Genomic DNA, 19,175 nt, shown 5'->3' on the forward strand with positions numbered 1-19,175 from the left:
AATACTCTATCACCGAAATTTAAACACTAGAAATATTAGTTTTCTAAGTGTAACTTATATAAGTTACAATCCAATAATTGTAGATTTTCCTCAATATGGTTACTATACAAATGAAATAAATGGCAAAGAGACTTAATAGCAATATTTTGTTATCTACGTACTATCAGATACTTTAACACATAAGCAAAGATTCTGAGTATTCAGACTTCTTTTGTGGTGTTTCATATTTCAATCACTCCCTACCTGTCTTCTCAGTTGAAGTACTTGACCAAAAGGTGTGATGTGAGAAAGCTTTTAGCTTTATACCAAAAGTTTCTAGTTTTATACAAAAAGTTTTTCAGGGTCAGGCCAGGAAGCCAGAGGCCCCTCTATACGGAGTGCAGTGAATGCAGCCCCCCCAGAGCAGATGGTAAACAAAGACAATGAGAGAAAGCACAGACCTTCGTCACACAGGCAGTAGGGATGGTGGAGTGGACAGGGTGTCTCTCAGGTCTCCCACAAAATGTGAGGCACCTCCAGCCCCAAACCCACTAAATCGTGGTCCCCAGCAGATGCTACTGGACCGGGATCTGTCCAGCACTAACGGGTAAGGAAGGCTGGGGGAACAGATGCCCCTTATGGGCAGAGGCCCCTCAGGACACACTCCCCTGGGAGCTGGCACAGCCAGGCAGAGGCGCACTGGGAACCCCAGCTTCTCCCACTGGCCACCAGGCTCAGTGGAGTAAGTGCACCTGGCCGATGGTGGGGACCAGAGAGGATTAGCTTCCTTGGTCACACAGCCAAGCTCCCGGGACACAGAACGAGAAGGAAAAGAAAAACCTCAAGTCCGCAAACACCAGTCTGGAGAGAACCACTTAACTCCCCAGCCTGTGGGGCTGGCTCCAATGACAGGCGTATAGGAGCCTGTGCCTGTGTTCCGTCCCCGTGGTGGTTCCTTCTTAGGACAAACGACATGTAAGACACAGACACAGGAAAAAGTGAACATCTGTGGGAGGAAAGAATAAAAACCCTAGAGTCTCTAGGCAATAAGTTCACAGATATTTTTTTTCTGACGATCTAAATTCATAAAAGAGAGAAAAGCCTCGCACCCCTTCTAACTTCTACCCAACCCCACAGACAGAGACCAGGAATTGTAACACATGCACACCTAGAATTCACATAACCATGAAATTTCCAAATACAGCGAGGAGAAATCAGGTAAATATGACATTTTAGACAAGGGTGGGAGTGGGCTCTTAGATGTTAGATGAAAAATGGGAGATTCACAGGTAATTAAGGAAAAGCTGAACACACGTGGCAGGTAAAGTTTTGTGAGGCTCCTGCATGGAGTCTTCCTGTCTCTTGATAAGGGGATTGTGCTCGGGGTTTTATTTTTGCTTCACAGATTTTAAGGAGGCAGGAAAATGGGAGCCGGGCAGGACAAGGGAGGCTTGTATTGTTAAAAGTGCCCCTTTTGAAGTTTTCATTTTATTTAGCTCAGCAGGCCTGGGGCAGTTGTGGGCTGTGTTTACATTTCAGATCTACTCAGCAGAGGGCCGGGGGCAGATGCTGAGACTTTCTCATTTCTATCAGACTGAGAAATCAGCTTCCATTTTTTGTCAAGTTTCTGATTGGTTATTAAATCCTTTAAAACCTGTTTCAACATAACCGTTCTCTAAATCTTAAATCTCCAGAAAGGTTTTTAACATTTCCACATCTCTTGATTTTTCCTTCTGCCTTTTTTAAACCTAATATCGATATTAGCATCTGATATGACCCAAGAAGCTAAAATACTCATTGAAAACATTACAAATATAGTTGAATTTCCTTGTATTCATTTGTACTGAAAATGGGGTCTTTCTCTAGGGTCCAGTCAAACAGCTGTTTGTCATGAGAGTTCTCTGACACATTTTGCAATTTAGAAGTTTTTCCAATTCAAAGGACCCATAGTCTGACCACTGAAGATAGGATTTTAATAGCTACTCAAACTGATAAGCCTTTTCACAGCTTAAACAAGAAAGCCAAAGGCTTTCGGTCCCTGTGGTATTTCCTTGTTACAACAAATGACACAAGAGACATAGACACAAAAAATGACCACCTCTGGGAGGAGAGATTCAATAAAGAAAACCTGTGAGTTGCTACTCCCGAGAAACTAGCCTCACAAACATTTTTGTGAAGCCAACCTACATGTGGAAGAGAGGAAAAGGACATGAGGCCCTTCTAGATTCTCCCCAACCCCACAGAAATAGACCAGGAAGGCGGGCAGGGTGAACAAAAACACCGCCTACCTCTGCCGCAGACGTCCCCGAGCTCTCAGCAGCAGCGGTTTCCAGGAGACAGCAGTGCCCCGGCCAGTAATTCTCATCGCAGGCTCCCCAACACTGTGGGGGCTTTAAAAATTATTTCTTTCGCTCTAACCTAGTAAGTGTGTTATCGGAGAGCAGGTCAGAGTCATCACAGGAGGGCATTCCAGGATGTCGGTTGTAACAACGCCTCATGAACAAGGGCAAGCAGGCCAAGGAAGTATTAAAAGAAAATATATCCACAAAATGCAAGAGGGGACAAGCCCAGGAGTAAGACAGACTGCTGGAACAAAGAAAATTTAGGATTGTACTTGGAAAAGGGCGCGAAACATTCAGGGATGGAGTCACAGGTGAGCCCAGGGCGTTTCCAGTATGTTCCCAGGGTGCGTCTCTGCTGACCACTCCCTCCCAGCAAAGGAGGGATTCCCTCGTAGGAACTGTCCTGGTGACATAGAGGGTGGAGATTTTTCCCTGCCAGCAATGCTAATAGTATTAAAATCCATTACAATTAGCTGTAGCTGCACCCTTTCTTAGAAATGATCTTATCTCCTCTCCTTTCTGTGTTTCCCCTCACATCTTCCTTCCTTTCCTCCCCCCTCTCCCCTTGGCCCTGTTCTCTCTGCCTATAACTTCTTCTAGCTGAGCTGATCATAAAATTAACAGAATCAGACTAAGATAAAATAGATTTTTAACATATGCGCACGGGGAATTCATATACACGTGAAAATTCCTAGGACAGTGAGGTAAGATTGGGTGCTTTGCAGGTAATTTAGGAAGAGTGGCACACTCACAGAAGGTAAATAGTTGTTAGGCAACCCACAAAATAATGGGACATGGGGGAAGGGTGGTCAGCAGGCTCCACTGGGCGTCTTCCCGCCTTGTGCTAAGGAGTTTATGCCACGGTTCCCTCCCTAAACCTGGTCTAACCATCTGAATCTCTTAGGCAGGAAAGCGGGAGGGTCAAAGGTTCTTTATGAGTCTTTTGTTTCCTAAGAACCAGATTAAAGTCAATTTGCCCCAGGGCAAAACTTTTGGTCCTCCGCATTCCCACCTTTGAAACTTGAATAAAAGTTTCACAGCCAGAGGTAAATTTGTAGATTGTTACATATTTCATTGATCTAATCACTCAGTCCTGAGAATAACTTAGTTTAGTTAAATGTCGAATCTTATATTTCAGGACCCAGTGATGTACACACACTCCCAAATTTCACCTTTTATTAAATAACTGATTACATGCTTATGTGGGGGAGGAAGACTTTCCTCTACCCCCGGCTTCTGACTGCTGTAATAATCAAATAGACATGGAACAGATTAGCAAGAGGAAATGAGCAGATTTAATACATACATATGGGAACCCTGCACAAAGGAGAGTCAGGGACCCCACGTGCAGGAGACGTAGGGAGACAGAAAGGGAACAGGGGTAGGTAAGACATCCTGAGCTAGGGATGAAGTAAGGTCTCTTGGGTCACTGCAGGGTGACGACAAGAGCATGAGGACGGAAAAGGGGCCACAGGTTAAACCTGACAAGCTCAGGAGACTGAAAATAACCACATAGGAGGGTGTGAACATAAGAATTCATAACTAGGGTGGGCCATGGTGGGAAGTCACATCCGCTTTGGCAAAGGTCAGTCTTTACCTTAAGCGAACCTGACTGTAGTCTTTTTGCATCTAAGATAACACACCCTTTGGAAGGTCAGTAATCCCTCCCTTCCCCGCCCCCACCACCAGAGCAGGAAGCTGTAGACCCCTCATTGTTATTCTTATCCGGACGACCAGCTCTATGTGCTGTGAAAAGTGAACTATTAAGTATCCTGTACCCACCTGTGTGGAAGAAGTACCTGTCTCCCCAATTCACTTCAATCACAGAGATTTCCCTGCCTTGCTTACTCCCACCCCATTAATCGACCACCAATGGATTTCATGTAACCCTCCTCCTTTGATTCTATGTATAAAATAAGCTGCAAACTGCCATTTTGTAGAGCATTATTTTCAGTCCATTGAGATTTTGCTTCCCAGCAATCGGTATTGGTTTGGCACAAATGAACTCTTTATAGCCTTTCTCTTAGGCTGAATGTTTTCTCATCGTCAAGCATGTTTTATGAATATCTTGAACCTAGTCAGACAAAGACAGATGTTGACAGAGACTGAAGGAGAAGGTCAGACAGGGACAGAAATAGACAAACAATGAGGGGTGTGGGGTGCTGAGCTGCTGCCAGCCCAAGGTTGCTGACTGTGTGCGTGACCTATGGGTTTGGGATCTCTTGGGGTGTCCTTGGCGGACTCTTGTGTTCCCAGGTCTTCCACCTAAGCCTTTAGGCTCCCCAGGACTGGAGTTCCCACACCAGGCCAGCCCTCTGCACCTGAGGGTGGACCCAGCCTTGGACAAGAACCCTTATGCCAGGGAAAGCTGAGGACAGGTCCAGCTACCACAGCTGTGCAGGGGGTCGGCTGTTCCAGCAAAGATGCCAGAGGAGCCTGGTGTTCAGCTCCCCCTGCAAATGCTGCACCAGGTGTGGCGGCCTCAAGGCCCCTTCAGTCCCAGCACACAGGCCAGTGCCTGGGATCCCACCACAGCCTGTCTCCCCAGCTCTCCCTGGTGGCTGCAGTCTGGCCCCTGCAGGCCTCCCTGTGGTCTTTCCATACCCAAGCTTTCAGCTCTCAGAGCTGGCCTCCTTTTGTGGTTGACCTCCTGGGCTGCCTGTTTTACATGCAAAATAAATCTTTGGTTTGCACCCCACTCCCCCAGATATGGCGACTTACAGAGGCTCTCTGTGCACACTGTTAGTTCGAAAACGGCCCTGGGGAAGGTCGGGAGGAAAGACGGGAGGGTGGCCTAAGGCAGCATAGGTAAGAGCCAGGCGAGAGGCAGTTAATTCAGGTGTGCCAAGCCCTGTGCCGTGTTTCACCGCGAGGACTCCACACTCCAGTGGGCAGCTCCCAGGGCACAGATGACTGCACCTGGGGCACTGAGTCTGACTCGTGTTTCATTGGCTCGGAAACTTTTGGAGAGAGAAGAGGATTTCCTAGTGACCTCCGCTCAGGTGTTATGCCCATGACGCACACGAGATGGCAGCAGAGAAGGGCATTTCCTGACCACTTTCATGACCTCGGACTTAGATATGACACCACATAGAAGCAACTACAAAAAGATGAATTGGGCTTCCTCAAAATTAAAAACTTATGTGCATCAAAAGACACTATCCAGAAAGTGAAAGGACAGCCCATAAATGGGAGGAAATAGTTGCAAATTATATCTCTACTAAGAGTCTGTTATTCAGGTCAAAGAACTTATAAAACTCATCCACAAAAAGAAAACTAAAATTTTAAATGGACTGGAATAGACGCTTCTCCAGAGAAGACGTACAAAGCACACTAACATGTTCAGCATCCTCAGTCATGATGGGAACGCAAATTATAACCAGTGTGATCCCCTCACACAGATGGGAACGCAAATTATAACCAGTGTGATCGCCTCACACAGATGGGAACGCAAATTATAACCAGTGGGATCCACTCACACAGATGGGAATGCAAATTATAACCAGTGTGATCCCCTCACACAGATGGGAATGCAAATTATAACCAGTGTGACCCCCTCACACAGATGAGAACGCAAATTATAACCAGTGTGACCCCCTCACACAGATGGGAACGCAAATTATAACCAGTGTGATACCCCCTCACACATAACAGTTGTAATCAAGAAAAGTAAAACTAACAAAAGGCACCATGATGTAGAGAAATTAGGACCCTTAAACATTCCTTGTGAAAATGTAAAATGGTGTGACTTGTGCATGCAATACTTTGAAATTTCCACCCTGCAAAACATTCCTCTGTGGTTCAACAAATCCCCTTCTAGAAATATACCCCCCAAAACTAAGCCAGGTGTTAAAAGCTGATACCTGAAACCGCAGCAGCTCCATTCACAATAGCAGAGAGGTATGAACAGTTAAACGTCCATCTTAATCTTTAGTAAAAACTAAGTAAGAAATTGTGCAGTTAAACCAGAGTTCTTTAGATAGTTATGACTGTAATGAATAATTTCTAGAAATATATTTCCTCATAGCACATAAAGGAATTTTAATGTGATAAAAGATATGTTTAGTAATACACCCAAATATATTAAGTACCTATAAAATAAATGGCAAAACGTTGATAAATCTATGTTTAGTAATTAGTGTTTCACTATTTCCACTTATTTGGAAATGGTCTAGACATTCAATGAATATTCATCAGATAAATGAGATAATGAAACTTTACAGTTTCAAATTACTAAAGACACCTAGAACCTTTTCAATGTATACGTACAATATAATTATCACTGAAGTTTACTTAAAACCTTTTATTTGTACCTATTGTATTTATTAGTTAAAACTTATTGAGATTTCAGTCAATAATTGCCCAAGCTCTCTTCTTGACAGGTTATGTAACATAAGACCCACACTTAATATTGTAAACCCACCTAAAACAAATATATTTTATGTGAATAACTTTCCAAAACATGATTGTAATGAAACTAAGCTCACCACTTTTAATATCAAATATTTCAAATTATCATAATCCTGAAAAGCATTTGGTCAGTTTCTATTTTATTTCTTAAATTATATTAAGTATTGAATTTCTTCAGTCCCATCAAATATTACAAACTAGTAATATCACCCAAACATAAAAAACATCTTACCACACAAATACAAACCTGTTTCACACACTCGTCAAAAATTAATGCAATTAGCAGTAATTGTAGAGAACACATAAGAAGCTTTCCCAAAGACACAATGATTGTCATGATATCTCTATAACAGTTTCCAAATTAGCGGTTTCCCGTTCCAAAACTTCATCTTCTGAACGTGCACAGCGAGGTCTCAGCAGCAAGTCACACCCATCAGCCTCTTCGCACCTCAGGCAGGAAGTCAGAAGCCTCCACACACACAGGACCAGGGACGCAGACCTCCCAGAGCCGAAGGGTCACAAAGACAGAGACAGCACAGATCTCATCACCCAGGCAGTCAGGGTGTTGGGCCGCACCCTGACTTAGTGTCTCGGGTCTCCCACAGAACGTGAGGTGCTCTAGCCACGATCCTGCTCCTCCGTGGCCCCCTGCGCGACTGCACTGGGATCTGTCCAGCACTAACGGTGACGAAGGTTAAGACGACAAAGTCTTCCTGTGAGCTGGGGCCGCTCCTGACACACTCCCCTGGGAGCTGGTGTGGCCAGGCAGAGGCGCACTGGGAACCCCAGTCTATCCCACTGGCCACCAGGTGCACCGTGGAAACTGCAGTTTGCCGATGGCAGAGACCAGAGAAGATTATGTTCCTGGTCATAGAGCCGTGCTCCCGGGACACAAAACGAGATGGAAGGAAAAATCTCATGCGGTTTCTAGACAGGGAACCAAAGCAAAGTTTGTCTCCGCAGAAGCCGGTCTGGAGAGAACCGCTTAACTCCCCAGCCTGTGGGGCCGGCTACAGCAACGGAGTTACGGGGGCCTGTGCCTGTGTTCTGTCCCCGTGGTAGTTCCTTAGGGCAAATCGCATGCAACACACAGACAGACACCAAAAAAACAAAAACCCAACATCTATAAGAGCAGAGACTCAATAGAGAAAACCCACCCCTCCGTATGCCGAGAACCTAACTTCACAAATAGTCGTCACCACCAATTTAAACTCAGAAGACAGAAATAGGTCTCATCACATCCAACCCCTACTAAACCCTACAGGAATTTTAATTCATGTGCAGAAGGAATTCACAGCAGCATGAATGTTCCACAGATGGTGAAACAACACATGGCATACGTAACATTTTGCAAAAGGGGTGGGATGTACTTCTAGATTTCATTGTAGGAATAGGCGATTTGCTGGTAATTAGGAAAAGCTCAGTATACCTGGCAGGTATGTTTCTGTTGGGCAACCAAGAAAGCAACAGTATATTATGCAGTGTGGAGGGCAGGTGGGTTTCCAGGCTCCTGCTTGGAGTCTTCCAGTCCACAGCTGAGGTCATTGTGTCGTGGTTTTTATTTGCCTCGGACAGTGTTTAAGGAGTCTGGGGAGCGGGACTATGCAAAGGCGTTGTGTTAGTAAATATACCTTTTATCCTCTTTTTTTCCTTCCTTTGCTCCGCTGGCCTGAGCAGTTGTGGCCTGTGTTAGTATTTCTGATCTACTCGCCAGGTGGGCGTGGGGGAGGTGCTGAGACTTTTGTTTAAATTCCTATCACACTTTGAAAAAATCTGTTTCCATTTGCCCAATTTCTTATCAATAGGTTAATGAATGCACTCAATAGCTTGTCAGATTTCAGATGGGACACAGTAAATATTTCTAATGTTACTAATCCCTTAGACCAAAGAGGGCACTAAAATGATAACTTCTAGAGTCTTTCCCTCTGATAACAAAAATAAAACACTGACAGTTTTCATTTCCCGTTTCCCCACTGAGACACGAGGTCTATTTTCACAATACAATCAGGTCAAAGAGATGCAAATAAAGCCTGTTTCAACATTCCAAATTCCATCATCATGCCAAAACTTCCATGTCTATATATTTTTTAACATAGTCATAGCCCGAGTCAGGGCTACACCGATGGGTTTTGGTCCTCTAGTCAAGAACTGCAATATCAAGCAAACCTGGAAATTTCTCTTTTCTGACCATTTTACGTGCTCTCGAGTCAAAATTCTCTGGCTCCTCAGCAAAGAAGTCAGCCCAAGGGACCCTGCCCTGTGATCAATCTTTACTGGACTGAACCATCCTGACTGCCGCCCCAAGGGATGGCTGGTCAGATTTCTCATAGTAATCGCTTCCTTCCAGTGTTTTAAGTTTCTTAACACTGGGGCACAATACAGGTGACTTGTTTGAGGCCCTTCATTTTGGGGGGACCATCAGGGGTCAGTTTGGTCCATTCAGCTTTCGGTAGTGCTGTTCTGAAACTTTGGTCGTAACACCATCAATGTCCTTTCCACCTAGCTCAATTCACGTAAAATATCTAAGGATTTCCACCCTGCGAGGACAAGTCATGTAACTGACTCTCCTTTCTGTTTTGCCTTTATTAATATTTTAAAATACGTATTGCTTTCGTTATTTGATTTGGTAGCGTATGCTTTCCAAGTGCACTTTTAAATCATCTAATAGGAATATTCCTCATAATTGCCACTGTAGTTTTACGTTATCATTCCCTTAGGGTCGCAGCAGTTTGATAGGACCTTAGCCACATACGCAGACTTTCACCCATGTTTCTGTCTGGCCGTATTTTTGAGCTTTCACATTTCCTGACCTTGGACCAACAATCTATCTTGGCTGCCCACCAGATAGATGCATGAGCCTCCTCCAGCTGGGGGAGATAACAGACCATCTCTGGGAGGAATGGGAGAGATACTGAAAGCTCTCTTGAGAGCTTGTCATGACCGGATACTCAGCAAGGTGCACCTTGTCAATTACACCCCCTGGATCAGAGGCCAGAGAGAAAATATTCTCATTGATCATAAGACAAAGCTTTCAGGACATATAGGAGGATGAAAGGACAGAAACCAGACGGAGACTGAGAAATGTGAGACCCACGAGCACTCATACTAAATCACAAAGAGCCACTAGCCCAAGAAATGAGTCACAGATATTTTCTCCTTCCAATCTGAATGTAGAGAGAGAAAAAGATTCTCACCAGTTTGGCTTCCACCACACCCTACAACAGACATCTGTGTGTGTCTGTGTGTGGGGGGGGCGGGGGTGGGGGCTGATGTGGTAAGAATCTTTACCTTAAGTAGGCCAGTGTTAGATGCCCCAGGATCTCCTGGTGTCCAGCAGCCTGGAGGCGAAGTCTGGGTTCCAGCTAGAATGTGTGTTCTGCTCACAGCACCAACTCTGCGATTAACTTTCCTCTACCCTCCGGGTTCTTCTGGCTGCTCTAATAATCAAATAGACATGAGACAGATTAGCAAGAGAAAATAACCCATTTTAATACATATGAGGTCGGACAATTAAGTTTGTGGACCCATCCTACAAAAAGTGCTACATGCCTCATTGCTGAGTATCACTACGGTCACCTTCGAAGTACTCCCCTTGGGAAGCTATGCACCAACGCCAGCACCTAATCCACCCTTCAAAGCAATTTGGAACTCTTTTTTCTAGAATGGCCATCAGAGCTTTCATCATGTTACCCTTGATGTCCTGAATGTCATCAGAATGTCTTCCTTTCAATATTTCCTTTATCTTCGGGTAAAGAAAGAAGTCATTGGGGGCCAAATCAGGTGAGTAGGGAGGGTGTTCCAATACAGTTATTTGTTTAGTGGCTCAAAACTCCCTCACACACAGTGCCGTGTGACCTGGTGCATTGTCGTGATGCAAGACCTATAAACTGTTAGCCAAAACTTCAGGTCGTCCTTTTTGTACAGCCTTTTCAGCACTTCCAGATAGTAAACATGGTTAACTGTTTGTCTAGTTGGTACAAATTCATAATCAATAATCCCTCTGATATCAAAAATGGTTAACAACAAGTTTGTGAACTTAATTGTCAGACCACGTACATCTACATGGGAACGCCACACACAAGACAGAGTCAGAGACCCCACATGCAGGGGAGGTACAGAGATAGAAAGGAAAATGGGTATTGAACACATCCTGAGCTGGGGGTGAGGTAAGGCGCCCTGGGGTCCTCAGAGAGCCAGGGCAGAAAGATGAGAGCACATGATCAGTGACAACCAGGTTGCCCTGCCCTGTAGGCGGGTCACACAGAGACGGTGGCTGATGACCTCATTATGGGCAAAGCGAACTTGTCTGTTGCCCTGAGATTTTTGCTTCCTATCCCAGGTAACCAACAGATTGCCTTTCCTTTGTTCTGTATCCCTATGGATCACCTATGGCGCGTCACGCTTTGAACTATTTATGATTTTAGAGGCCACGGAGGCTCTTAAAGGGAGAGGTTGAGGCAAATGTAATTGGCAAGCCAATCCCAGGACATCACAGCCTTGTCACCATTGTTCACCACAACAGAGCAGACAGCAAGACAGAACGATGGGGTATGGTGGTCCACGTGGGGCTGCCAGGTGCACCTCCATGGCTCGCCCGCCGTCTGAATGCTGGTGCCCACACCTGTGTGGGGGAGGTAGTACTCATCAGTCTGCAGCCCACAGTAACGGCGGCTGTGGTGAGGGAGTGTGTGTGTGCAATAGGGACAAAGAGAGACACCGAGAGACCAAGAAAGAGAGGGGCAGAGACACAGACAGAGGGAGGTTTTAGGGTGAGATACCACTTCCTTTTTCTCACTGGAAATCTGAAAACGTGATGCTGTGGAAATTCGTAGCTTCTCCACCGATTAATCCCGTGACTCCCTCCGTTTTGGGCTGAGGTGACTATCTCACCAACTCAAGTCTTCTGAGAGTGGGGGCTCTGGTCTAGTCTCGTCTCTTTTTGTATGAGAACCCTCAGCCACGTGGGCCCACAGTGCAGTCACTCAGTGAGGGTGACACAAGGTCACGTAGGCACAGGTACTTTGTGAGGTACGCAGTGGAGTTTAAAGAATGTGGGAAATAGCTCCTAAGCATGAGCCCCTCTGGTGCTTCAGTCAGGAGCGGAAACGTGTCCAGACGTTGAAGGGAAGGTTGCCCAGGCCGGCAACATGAAGGCGGCACCACGTGTGCCTCATATTGCAACTTCCGGGTGGTGTGGGACATGTGACTGGGAGATGACTTGAGATCTTAGTCCACAATGAGAAGCCCGCCGCAGATCACAGAAGTTGTGATGATCGCAATAGAAAGAGAACAGGAGGAAGTTCAAAGGTCTCACTAAGAGTCCAGAGAAAGCATCTTGCCCAGGACCGACATCTCTCTCTCTCTCTTTTTTTTTTTTTTTTTAATGATTTGATTGGGGAAGGGGAACAGGACTTTATTGGGGAACAGTGTGCACTTCCAGGACTTTTTATTTTTCCAAGTCAAGTTGTTGTCCTTTCACTCCTAGTTATGGAGGGTGCCATTCAGCTTCAAGTTGTTGTCCTTTTAGTGTTAGTTGTGGAGGGCGAAGCTCAGCTCCAGGTCCAGTTACTGTTGCTAGTTGCAGGGGGCACAGCCCACCATCCCTTGCGGGAGTCGAACCAGCAACCTTGTGGTTGAGAGCCCACTGGCCCATGTGGGAATCGAACTGGCAGCCTTTGGAGTTAGGAGCACGGAGCTCTAACCGCCTGAGCCACCGGGCCGGCCCGACATCTCTCTTAAAACTTAATTCTGCATTAATTATTACCCTGAACTCTTTCTGCTGCTACTTCTAGTTCCAGCATTTGAGTGCAAATTCCAGGGGGTTCGCCAATAATCCTACCCACAACTGAAAGCGACTGGCTATTTCCCTGGTGTCCAGACACGAACCCTCGTCTTCTCTGCACATTTCCCCTCCTTCCTGCATGTGTGCTTTAAGTGTGGAAAGGTGCTGTTGCCTCAGGAGGCATCAGGCCGAAATAGCAGACCATGCAAGGCTGACCCAAAAACTGAAGCTGTCAGCTGACACCACGTGAACCACAGCCTGGCTCCCCTGCTCGGGGGATGTTGGCCTGGAAGGGAGTTGTGCCGTGTTCTGGAAACAGGACCTCCTAAATCTCCTACCAGAGCTTACTTTGGGCTCAGGGAGAGATTTATGCTCAGGGGGAGGAACAGAAAGTCCAAATTCAGCATTTTTACGCTTCATAAGATCAGGGCAATGCATTTCCATGACATGGTGTTCACGCACAAAGTGTGTTTATTACACGAGTGGCCTCCTGCTGCATCTGCTGATTCCCACATCACTTTCTGTACAACCTTCGCAGAAACAGCCCAGACCTCAGACGTCCAAAAAGTAGTTCCTGTGGAAGAGATGACAGGGAGCAGAGGACTTTTGGTTGCAAAGATTTTGCTAAGGGACACTCGTTCAGTACTTAACATTTGCAAGTTATTCTTTCTCTCTCCACCTCCCTTCCAGTTTCTTTCTCCACCCACCCATCCATTCGTTCGCTCAGCCACGACTGACTCAGTGCAGGACTCTGACAGGCACTGTGGGGTTTACAAAGAAACGACATATACCATATGCACAGTCTGCTTCCCAGGGGATTAAGATGAGGGTGTCACAATAGAGCCCTATCCACACGCACACGCGGTCCCCATCCAGGACACCCAAACAAGTGAGCAGACAAGTCCCATGGGCGCGCCGAGGAGGGAAAGTCACTGTGGGCTGTGAAGGGAGATGAGAGGCATGGAAATGGCAGTTATCAACCTCTGTACAGTTTCACAGGTGAGAAGGGGGAGCAAATTAAAGGCAGATGTTATCTGCTTGACTCAAGGTTCCTATAACTTAGTTTTCTACAAAATTTGAAATTAAGTACCTTTGGAGTGAATCATCATAAACATTAAACACTGGGCCGGCCCGGTGGCTCAGGCGGTTAGAGCTCCGTGCTCCTAACTCAACCACAAGGTTGCCGGTTCAACTCCTCCAGTCCCGCAAGGGATGGTGGGCTCTGCCCCCTGCAACTAAGATTGAACACGGCACCTTGAGGTGAGCTCCCGGATGGCTCAACTTGTTGGAGCGCGTCCTCTCAACCACAAGGTTGCCGGTTCGACTCCCACAAGGGATGGTGGGCTGTGCCCCCCTGCAACTAGTAACGGCAACTGGACCTGGAGCTGAGCTGCACCCTCCACAACTAAGACTGAAAGGACAACAACTTGAAACTGAATGGCACCCTCCACAACTAAGATTGAAAGGACAACTTGACTTGGAGAAAATAGAAAGTCCTGGAAGTGCACACTGTTCCCCAGTAAAGTCCTGTTTCCCTTCCCCAATAAAGTCTAAAAAAAACACCAAAAAAAAAACAACCAGACAAAAAAGACATTAAACGCTATTTTCTTCCCCCCTTTAGCCTTCCAGTAGTTGCTGAGCAATGGATGCCGATTACTTTCTGTGTTGCACTACGTCATGAAGCTTTCTGCTTAACATTATCGCATATGAAGCTGACGTTCTTATTCTACCGGAAACCAAAAAATGTATGCACATGACTTGTATTCATCTTTTGCCATCGGTATATTTTGAGTATTACAATTTTAATACAGTTCTTTTCTTAAAACCTGTATACAGTTTTTTGGCGCCCTCTGTACTTGGTTATTTAATCATTGATTAGGTTAATATGATGGCAGCTTGCTTAGCCTTTGTTTACCATTGGACATTGACGTTTCATTTTTTCCTGTCATACCTTATACCCTATTTGGCTCTTCTGTGGAATGGTGTCTGTAGGTGCCATACAGTTCCAGTGACTTGAGCAGCTGTATTTCCTATGGTGCTACATTGCCTCTCAGAAACGTAGCACGTGTGACTTAGATACACAGTCATTCTGCCATCTTCAGTGACACTTCCTTTTATTATGTGTGTAGTTGCCAGCTTAGGAAATCATTGATAATAACGTACAGTCCTTCTCTCTACTGGTCTTTATTCCTCCCGAGCAAGGCTGTGGGTCAGCTTATTCTCTCCCCGGGGGAGAGCCACTCCTCTGGACCAGGGAGGGAGGGTCGCCACCTCAGAGGACTCCAGGCTTCAACAACGTGCCCGGGCTGCGCGGACAACCACCGTTCCTGCTCTGATCGGGGTAACCTTGGTTTGAGCTAGGGTTTCCAGGCGGGAATTCCCACCCACTCTCAGGAATTTTTTTTTTCCCTTTCCCATTCGCGAATCCCAAGATACAAACTGTTTTCTGTTCTCCACGATGAATCGTTTCCACAAAGTGACGGCCGATACTACCAACCACCTCGGTTCAAAGAGCCGAGTTTCCCTATCTCCCGACCAACTTTTCTCAGGATTCGGGAAAAGCGAAGGATGAAAACACCACAGGACTGGGGTTTTCATCCTTCGCTTTTAGATGCAGTTATTTGGGAATTATTTTAACCTTTCATTTTTGTTGTGAAAACATGAAAACAGATCACCTAGTTGAACTATTTCACAGTTAAAAACTTTGCCAGGTTTGCACAACTGGTTGGTGATAAACCTGGCCGGGTACCCAGGACCCTTCCGGCCCGTCACTGCACTTGGCACAATTACTGGCCACACAGTGCGAGATGCTTGTGAGCTGGCCTTCATGGATGTCAAGCAGGGCATTGGGAGAATGATTGTAGGTCGTGAGCACTGGGTTTAGTCATCTCTGAGTTAAAATGTATAATGATATCTCAGCCTTAGTTATAAATTCATTTTAGTGGTTTTTGCTTGTGTTCTATTTTTGCCATGATCTGTTTTTTTGAGCTTCATTAAGATGATGGATAGATTACTCTTCACAGCCAACACCACAATTGTCTAATTTAATCATTGTAAATAATGAAACCCAGTGAAAATCTGGCAAAAGATGGAATTTGACATGGCCTGCCACCCCAGGTGCTGCATTTCTAGTCATGTAGACTGGCGGGTATTTACACTTTAATATGTACAATGTATTCACATAAACACTGTAGATACATTGAATCAACACAAATGTATCATTTAGGGTCCACACTTGAGCACTCTAGGGTACCCTGCTTTGGCATTCACTTTCTCTACTCCATCTTACACAGGAGGAGGTGGGAGGTGCCCACGGCTCAAATGTTTTTATCTGTTTGAAAGCACTTGTGGAGTTGAGACATTTTATTAATAAATGCTGTGGCCAGGAGTGGTTGGACCACACGGTCTAGTCAGGTTAGAGTTCTGGTGTGTGTGTCATGGGCTCTTGCTTTGAAAGACTTTTCAAATGGCCAGAAACAAAAGCTGGGGCTGAAACTCTGAGAAATGGCTCTGCTCTGGAGGTTGTCACCCTCCTGCTGTTTTCAAGGCCTTTCAGCCTCTTCTTTGATCTGTTCTCAGTCTGTGCTTCGCAGCTCATTTCACTTGTTCCTGCAACAAAGTCAGTTGGATGAGGACACTGCTTGATGAAGAGTGACTCCAGAAAGGGAATATTCTCAGGGATATCTGTGTTCTACTGTATTTTTAAAACATAGTAATATAAAACTTTGCAATCAAGTAGGACACATCTCTAATATGGACGGACATTTCGAGTGGAGACTTGGGAGTATTAGCCCAAGTTTGCTGCTCGTGGAGGCAGGGAGGTCCCCCCCCCCCCCACAACAGGCACAAGTGAGCTTCATGAGTGACCTTCAAGGGTAACTCAGAGACAGCCAAGAGGGCTGAGGACCTGAGTGGATGAGCATGGGGGGAGAGGCCGTGGGGACGACAATCTCTCCCCCCAAACCCTCAGACTCATGCAGCCAAAGCTGTGACATTTGGGTGAAAGTGATTTGCTCAAATGGCTCTGGGGCATGCATGTCCATTCAACATTGGTGGCTGTGGACTTTAGCGTGGGTCAAATGCCAAAACTTGAGTCTGTCTACGGATTTGAGGATCTGGCTGAAGTCAAGATGGTACAACTAACACAGACCACAAACAGTCATGATTCAGCCTCAGGCTCTGAGAAGTGGTCCTGGCTCCTTCTGGGGCCCTAGCAACCTGTTTTGTGTAATTTCTCGCACCCTTTGGGACCATGGTTGTGTGAATCTTACATTTTGTTAAGCCCGCCTTTCATCATATGCAATATATTTTACCAAATGACTGGGCTTCCAAGGCTGCAGAGGGACCCGCCTCTGCACGGCGCCCCCTCCTCCTTGTACTGGGTGTCCCGTGTTCATCCCCATCCCACTCCTGTGCCCCAGTCTTCCCACTCTGCCAAGGAGCCACAAGCAGCTCCGATTTCTTAAAGCAGCTTCTGATGCTCAAAACAAATTGGCATCCAATAAAAATGTAGTGACTACATATTCAATTTTTCCAGAGCTAAGTTTTTTGCTAAATAATTGGAGATCCAATTTCTGGTTATTAACAAATGGGAAGGTACTGCCAGTTAAGACTGTCAAGATATATTATCACCTCCCCAACTGATTTACATTTTGAAAGAGAAATTCTTGAGACAAATGCTTCGTCCCAGAGCAGCTGTCCTGTGTTCTATGTTTCGGGAGTGATGGAGATGCCAGTTCCCAACAGTAATGACAGTTACCAACCTTTGAGTACCTATTTTATGATGGAGTCTGCTCTAAATTCTTTTTATCATTTAAGTTCTTATTTCATAAAAGCCTTAGGGGGCAGGTGTCATTATTCCCATTTTACAGATGGAAAAGTAGAGGCCCAGAACCATAAAATAGGCCTGCCTACATCACGCAGTTCACAAGTTTCAGATTTGGGGCCAAACATTTAACCTCTGCATTCTAATGTCTTTTAGCAGCAGGGAGTCGCATCAGACCTCAGTTCTCACCGCTGCTCCTAAACAGGCTGCTCTCCAGGCTTGCCTTTGGCTTTGCGCCATGAAAACATTGCACTGACTTTATTCTGCTCTCTTGGTCTGTAATGCTTAGAACCTGAAGGAATTGGTGGAGGGGAAGGGACGGCCAGCCTCCTCAGATGCTCTGTCCTCCCTCGTGGACCTCTGCCCCGAGCCTACCTTGCCTTGGTTGTCTATGGCACATCCATTAGGAACTTCAGATATTTGTTTCATCTTATGTTTGAGAAAGAAGATGAAGTATGAGCGTTCTACTTGTGTTTACGTTACACTAACGGAGTTCAGTTTGAGCTCGGAGGCTCTAATGACCACAGTTCCTTACTCCTGCTCCATCACGCACAGTGGTGATGCTGTGATATTCCCCACTGCACAGCTCAATTTACTGCTGTCTGCAGACTTTCACTGTGTGCCTTGCTTTCCCTGGCATGACGCATAAGGCATGAGGGCAGAGCCAATTATGGCAAAAATTTCAAAACCCAGGGTGCTCAGCCCAGGGCGTTCACATGTCAGTGCCGAGTGCCGACAGCTTTCCCGCCACTGCCCTCCCAACCGACACTCTGCTGACTCACAGGACCAGCAAAGGGTGGGCAGGTGGGCAGCTTCGTCCAGAGAATATTTACAGGACTGTATCCGGGGAGTGGGTTGTAATTGATGCCCAGAGGCCGGACAGCAGGTGGGATTGCAGGGAGGGAGTTGGTAACTTTTCATGCCAGTTAGTGTGTTTCCAACTTCAGAATTTCTACTGGAGAGTTTGAAACATTGTATTTATAACTTCAGTCTCTTTACTGAGAGTCTCCCTTGGTGAGAGGTTATTCTCATACTTTAGTTCTTCAGGCATGGTTTTCTTTATTTCTTTGAAGATGTTTCTAATACCCAATTGAACGTGTTTGCCTAACAGGTGCGTCACGTGGTCTCCTCGGGAGTTTCTGATAATTGCTTTTTCTCCCTATGTATGGTCCATATTTTCTTGTTTCTTTGCATGTCTTGTCTTTTTCATTTCTTTTTCTTGAAAATGGAAATTTTAAATAATATGACATGGAAACACTAGGAAGGAGAGTCACCCCCTCCCCACGGTTCTTAGTTGTTGCTTTTTTTCTAGTAGTGGTGGTTGTGGTTAGTGACTTTTCTGAAATAATTCTGTAAAATCTATTTTCTTTGTTATGTGTGGCCACTCAGCTAACTTAGTGGTTAGGTACTGATTGGACCAATTTCCTTGAATTCCTGGAAAGACTACGTCTCCCGGGCTTTGCTGAAGGGGCCTGAGTGCGGGGCGCAGCCTCAGCCATGGCGCCAGCTGTGCCTCAGCCTTCGCGTCCTGTTTGCTCAGAGCCTCGGGAGCAGCGCTTAGGGTCTTAGAGGCGAGAGCTTAGGGTCTTCTCATGTCTGGCCTGAGCATAGGCATGCACAGGGTGTTCTTGATTCCCAGGAATGTCAGAACTTTACAAAGGCCCTGCTGTGGCCAACTCATTGCCCAGCTTTTCTTTTCGTGCTCTCTGGTAAGTGACCTATTGTTTGCCCAGCTGCCTCAGACAGCTGTAAAGTTATAAAACTGCTGTAATTATTTTTAACAAGTACCCCTGAGGAAAAGGCTTCCTACACTGGCCATGCTCCTAGCCAGGTCAGC

The 19,175-nt window shown here is 45.9% G+C and overlaps 1 protein-coding gene across 2 annotated transcripts in view; it reads left to right on the top strand.

Moving 5' to 3' along the window:
* VIPR2 (vasoactive intestinal peptide receptor 2) overlaps positions 1 to 19,175 on the top strand; it is an 85,120-nt gene that overhangs the window by 11,847 nt on the left and 54,098 nt on the right. The gene's annotated exons all lie outside the window — the stretch shown is intronic.

This window comes from Rhinolophus sinicus, chromosome 8 (assembly GCF_057876585.1).
Source record: "Rhinolophus sinicus isolate RSI-liver-muscle chromosome 8, RSI-T2T, whole genome shotgun sequence".
Classification (NCBI taxonomy): Eukaryota; Metazoa; Chordata; class Mammalia; order Chiroptera; family Rhinolophidae; genus Rhinolophus; species Rhinolophus sinicus.